This window comes from Budorcas taxicolor, chromosome 9 (genome assembly GCF_023091745.1).
Source record: "Budorcas taxicolor isolate Tak-1 chromosome 9, Takin1.1, whole genome shotgun sequence".
Classification (NCBI taxonomy): Eukaryota; Metazoa; Chordata; class Mammalia; order Artiodactyla; family Bovidae; genus Budorcas; species Budorcas taxicolor.
This window is the reverse complement of record NC_068918.1, coordinates 46,555,114-46,561,766: the sequence shown is the minus strand read 5'-3', so window position 1 is coordinate 46,561,766 and position 6,653 is coordinate 46,555,114. Positions and strand designations below refer to the sequence as shown.

The 6,653-nt window shown below is 39.4% G+C and overlaps 1 non-coding gene across 1 annotated transcript; it reads left to right on the top strand.

The window, feature by feature from the left end:
- Positions 1 to 2,152: 2,152 nt before the first annotated feature.
- TRNAC-ACA (transfer RNA cysteine (anticodon ACA)) lies at positions 2,153 to 2,225 on the top strand. The gene has a single exon. It is a non-coding gene; the product is annotated as a tRNA-Cys (tRNA).
- The last annotated feature ends 4,428 nt before the right edge of the window (positions 2,226 to 6,653 follow it).

Sequence of the window (6,653 nt, the reverse complement as noted above, 5' to 3'; positions counted from 1 at the left end):
TCTCACCCCTGAATTCTCAGTTTCCCTTTCTGTCCACTATCCCAGGCATGAACGTGTCTAAAGCCTGCTGGCCCCCTTCCATGTTCTCAGTTTCCTGACAATGAGAAAGAACCAATTTAACCTGAACTTTAAATGACCAATAATGAGAGTCGATATACTACCCTTTGGGCTTCCTCAGTGGCTCAGCTGGTAAAGAACCTGCCTGCCGATGCAGGAGATTCAAGAGACAAGTGTTCAATCCCTGGATTGGGAAGATGCCCTGGAGAAGGAAATGGCAACCCACTCCAGTATTCTTGCCTGGGAAATCCCATGGACAGAGGAGCCTTGCAGGCTACAGTCCATGGGGTTGTAAAGAGTCAGACATGACTGAGTGTGCATGCTCACACAGTTAAAGACACATGAATTTAAACATCTGTTTAAATAAGTCCTTCCTAAAGGACATTGGATCTTTCAGCAGCAAAGGACATTGGGTCTTTAAATTGTAAACTATACCTCACTCACAGGTTGATTTGAAAAGAGTTTTTAAATAGAGCACAATTCTTGGGTCATCTCAAAATCATGATATTCCTCACTACATCTACACATAATCTCAGCCCTCATTAAATAGGATAGCTTGGTTTTGAAAACACAGTCCTCCCAGAATCAGCTCAGCACTTATCTTGAGCATCAGTTATGTCCTTACCTATTTATCAAGTGGTACTAATCCACTTCAGTATTCTTGCCTGGAGAATCCCAGGGACAGGTGAGCCTGGTGGGCTGCCGTCTGTGAGGTCGCACAGATTCGGACATGACTGAAGCAACTTAGCAGCAGCAGCAGCATGTGACTACTAGCCTTTTTCTTTAAAATAAGTGAGTGATAGTCACTCAGTCATGTCTGACTCTTTGCTAGCTCATGGACTGTAGCCCACCAGGCTCCTTTGCCCATGGGATTTTCCAGGCAAAAATACTGGAGTGGGTTCCCGTTTCCTTCTCCAAGGAATCTTCCCAACCCAGGGATCAAACACAAGTCTCCTGCACTGCAGACATTCTTTACCATCTGAGCCACCAGGGAAACATTTCTTTACAATAGCAATACTTTATTTTACTCAATATTCCTAATCACATTACCAAAAACTGCTGGATGACTTTTCTCATCTAAACTATCTAATGTCTTGATAAGAAACTGAGGATTAAGTTTGAATATGAAGGAAATATTGAAAGTTAGAATTAAAGATAGTGGTAATATTTTATTATTTAAGCATGTTTCTATAAAGCTTTGTTTGATAGTGAGATAATTCTTAATAAAACTCCCAAGTCCTCAAACATATTAAACAGCCTTTGTCCACTTTGGTCTCTATCTACATTTCTATTTCTCTTACTCTAGCTCATTAATTTACAGCTTCTATCAATGTTACTTTTTTGAAACTCTGTCTCACCAAGTTAAGGATTATCCCTTAGTACTGAATACTTGTTTCAACCTACTCTGTACACTCACATTTTCTCTGGCGATCTTGACCCAGGTATTTACTCCCTGCTTACTAAAAAACTCTCCTCTTTGTTTCTGTGATAGCTCATAATTCTCTTTAGATTCATTTTTATTCACGAAACCCTTTAAATGTTGGTATGCCTTTGCTCACTTCACACGTACTCATTTAGTGATCCTACTCCGACTTAACACTTCACTCTTGACCTGTGTGCTGGTGACTGTTGCAAATGTTCCCATGAACTGAAACTCACAGATCCAGCTGTTGACTGCACATTGCCACTTAATGTGCATAGTTGTCTCCAACTCAACATGCCCAAATTAGAACCCATCAGTTGTTGAACTGCTACAGCAGTCACTTTGCCAAAGTAAATATCTCATAAGAATGAATAATTTGATGCTTTTGAATTCTCTGTCAGAGTGCAGGCTGAGTATAGAAAAATACATATTTTTTATTAAAGTATAGTTGATTTAAAATATTGTGTTTCAGATGTACAATATAGTGAATTTTCGGTTTTTAAAACACATTATATTACTTTAAAGGTTATTAGAAAATATTGGGCATAATTACCTGTGCTATATAGTAAATCCTTGTTGCCTATCTATTTTATGTGCAGTAGTTTCTAAGCGTCTTCATATATAAATATATATATTTATATCTAGGAGTGGAGTTGCTAGATCATTTGAACTTCCCTGGTGGCTCAGATGGTAAAGCGTCTGCCTACAATGCAGGAGACCCAGGTTCAATCCCTGGGTCAGGGAAGATCTCCTGGAGAAGGAAATGGCAACCCCCTCCAATATTCTTGCCTGGAAAATCCCGTGGACGGAGGAGCTCGTAGGCTACATTCCATGGAGTTGCAAAGAGTCGGACAGGACTGAGAGACTTCACTTTCACTTTCTTTAATTCTATTTTTAGTTTTTCGAAGACCCTCCATATGGTTCTCCATAGTGGCTATACCAATTTACATTCTCACCAATAGCATTAGAGGGTTCCCTTTTTTCCCACACCCCCTCTGGTATTTATTTTTAGATTTTCAATAATTGGCATTCTGACAGGTCTGAGGTAACATCTCATTGTGGTTTTGATTTCCATTTCTCTGATAATTAGTGATGTGGAGCTTCTTTTCATGTGTTTATTAGCCATCTGTATGTCTTATTTTGAAAAATGTCCCTTTAGATCTTCTGTCCATTTTTTGGATTGGGTTGTTATTTGTTTGCTTGATATTGGGTTATATGAGCTATTTGTGTTTTTTGAATATTAACCCCTTGTCAATCTCATTATTTGCAAATATTTTCTCCAATTCTGTCTGTCTTTTCATATTGTTGATGGTTTCCTTTAATTGTGCAAAAGTTTTTAAGTTTGATGAGGTCCCATTTTTTTACTTTTGATTTTATTTCTTTTTGCCTTGGGAAACTGATCTAAGAAAGCATTGCAATAATTCAGGATGTCAAAGGTTGTTCTGCCTACGTTCACTTCTAGTACTTTATGGTATCATGACTTACATTTAGATCTTTAAACCATTTTGAATTTATTTTTGTTCATGGTATAAGAGAGTATTCTTATTCCATTGTTTGTACATATAGCTGTCCAGATTTCCCAGAAATGTGTTAAACACAGTATCTTTTCTCCACTGTATATTATTGCCTCTTCTGTCATAGATTGTCTGTAGTTGTGGGCGTATATTTATTGTCTCTGTATTCTGTTCCATTGATGTGTATGTCTGCTTTTGTGACAATACCATGCTGTTTTGTGCCAATACCTTTACTGTAGCTTTGCTGCATCCCATAGATTTTGTAAGGTTGTATTTGCATTTTCTCTCTCCTCCTTCTGAGACCCCTGTAATGTGTAAATTTTCATGTTTTATATTATTTCATAGGTCTTGCATGTTGCCTTTATTTATTTTTCATTTGTCTTTCTGTCTGCTGTTCTGGTTAGGTGATTTCCATTCTTCTATCTTCCAAATTACTTATTCATTCTTCTGTGTCATCCAGTCAGCTATTCATTGCTTCTTGGTAACTTTTTAATTCAGACATTAAATTATCTATTTTTGATTGGTTCCTGTTAATGGCTTCTAGTCTCTTGTTTCAATGATCTGCCTTTCTATTTATAATCGTTCTTAATGTATTTAGCATTTTTATTACCACCTATTTGAATGAAATAAAATTATGAGCCATGCCATGCAGGCCACCCAAGACAGACGGGTCATGGCAGAGAGTTCTGAGAAAATGTGGTCCATTGGAGAAGGGGATGGCAAACCACTTCAGTATTCTTGCCTTGAGAACTCCATGAACGTATGAAAAGGCAAAAAGATAGGACACTGAAAGATGAACTCCTCAAGTCGGTAGGTGCCCAATATGCTACTGGAGATCAGTGGAGAAATAACTCCAGAAAGAATGAAGAGATGGAGCCAAAGCAAAGACAACATCCAGCTGTGGATGTGACTGGTGATGAAAGCAAGGTCCGATGCTATAAAGAGCAATATTGCATAGGAACCTGGAATGTTAGGTCCATTATCAAGGCAAATTGGAAGTGGTCAAACAGGAGATGGCAAGAGTGAATGTCGACATTTTGGGAATCAGCGAACTAAAATGTACTGGAATGGGTGAATTTAACTCAGATAACCATTATATCTACTACTGCAGGCAGGAATCCCTCAGAAGAAATGGAGTAGCCATCATAGTCAACAAAAAAGTCCAAAATGCAATGCAATTGGATGCAATCTCAAAAATGACAGAACGATCTCTGTTTGTTTCCAAGGCAAATCATTCAATATCACGGTAATCCAAGTCTATGCCCTAACCAGTAACACTGAAGAAGCTGAATGGTTCTATGAAGACCTAAAAGACCTTCTAGAACTAACACCCCCAAAAGATGTCCTTTTCATTATAGGGGGCTGGAATGCAAAAGTAGGAAATCAAGAAACATGTAGAGTAACAGGCAAATTTGGCCTAGGAGTACAGAATGAAGCAGGGAAAGGCTATTAGAGTTTTGCCAAGAGAACACACTGGTCATAGCAAACACCCTCTTCCAACAACCCAAGAGAAGACTCTGCACATTGGCATCACCGGATGGTCAACACCGAAATCAGATTGATTATATTCTTTGCAGCCAAAGATGAAGAAGCTCTATACAGTCAGCAAAAGCAAGACCAGGAGTTGACTGTGGCTCAGGTCATAAACTCCTTATTGCCAAATTCAGACCTAAATTGAAGAAAGTAGGCCATTCAGGTATGACCTACATAAAATCCCCTACAATTACAGTGGAAGTGACAGATAAATTTAATTGACTAGATCTGATAGACAGAGTACCTGATAAACTATGGACAGACGTTCATGACATTCTCCCTGTACGAGAGACAGGGATCAAGACCATCCCCAAGAAAAAGAAATGCAAAACAGCAAAATGGCTGTCTGAGGAAGCATTACAAATAGCTGAGAAAAGAAGAGAAGTGAAAAGGAAAGAAGAAAGGAAAGATATACCCATTTGAAAGCAGAGTTCCAAGAATAGCAAGGAGTTAAGAAAGTCTTCCTCAGTCAGTGATCAATGCAAAGAAATAGAGGAAAATAATAGAATGGGAAAAACTAGAGATCACTTCAAGAAAATTAGAGATACAAAGGGAACATTTCATGCAAAGATGGGCTCAATAAAGGATAGAAATGTTATGGACCTAAGAGAAGCAGAAGATATTAAGAAGGGTGGCAAGAATGCACAGAAGAACTGTACAAAAGAGATCTTCATGGTGCAGATAATCACGATGGTGTGATCACTCACCTAGAGCCAGACATCCTGGACTCTGAAGTCAGGTGGAGCTTAGAAAGCATTACTACAAACAAAGCTAGTGGAGATGATGGAATCCCAGTTGAGCTATTTCACATCCTAAAAGATGATGCTGTGAAAGTGCTGCACTCAATATGCCAGCAAGTTTGGAAAACTCAGCAGTGGCCACAGGACTGGAAAAGGTCAGTTTTCATTCCAATTCCAAAGAAAGACAATGTCAAAGAAAGCTCAGACTACCACACAATTGCACTCATCTCACATGCCAGTAAAGAAATGCTCAAAATTCTCCAAGCCAGGCTTTAGCAAAACGTGAACTGTGAACATCCAGGTGTTCAAGCTGGTTTTAGAAAAGTCAAAAGAACCAGAGATCAAATTGCCAACAGCCGCTGGATCATCAGAAAAGCAAAAGAGTTACTAGAAAAACATCTATCTCTGCTTTATTGACTATGCCAAAGCCTTTGACTGTGTGGACCACAACAAACTGGAAAAGTCTTCAAAAGATGAGAATACCAGAGCACCTGACCTGCCTCCTGAGAAATCTGTATGCAGGTCAGGAAGCAACAGTTAGAACCGGACATGGAACAACAGACTGGTTCCAAATAGGGAAAAGAGTATATCAAGGCTGTATATTGTCATCCTGCTTATTTAACTTATATGCAGAATACATCTGGAGAAGGCAATGGCACTCCACTCCAGTACTCTTGCCTAAAAAATCCCATGGATAGAAGAGCCTGGTAGGCTGCAGTCCACGAGGTTGGTAAGAGTTGGACACGACTGAGTGAACTCACTTTCACTTTTCACTTTCATGCATTGGAGAAGGAAATGGCAACCCACTCCAGTGTTCTCACCTGGAGAATCCCAGGGAACAGGGAGCCTGGTGGGCTGCCATCTGTGGGGTCGCACAGAGTCAGACATGACTGAAGCAGCTTAGCTGCAGGAGCAGCAGAGTACATCATGAGAAACACTGGGCTGGATGAAGCACAAGCTCGAATCAAGATTGCTGGGAGAAATATCAATAGCCTCAGATATGCAGATGACACCATCCTCATGACAGAAAGTGAAGAAGAACTAAAGAGCCTCTTGATGAAACTGAGAGAGAAGAATGAAAATTTGGCTTAAAGGTCAACATTCAGAAAACTAAGATCATGGCATCTGGTCCCATCACTTTATGGCAAATAGATGGGGAAACAGTAGAAACAGTGGCTGACTTTATTTTGGGGGCTCCAAAATCACTGCAGATGGTGAATGTAGCCATGAAATTAAAAGACACTTACTCCTTGGAAGGAAAATTATGTCCAACCTAGACAGCATATTAAAAAGCAGGGACATTACCAATAAAGGTCCATCTAGTCAAAGCTATGGTTTTTCCAGTAGTCACATATGGATGCCAGAGTTGGACTATAAGGAAAACTG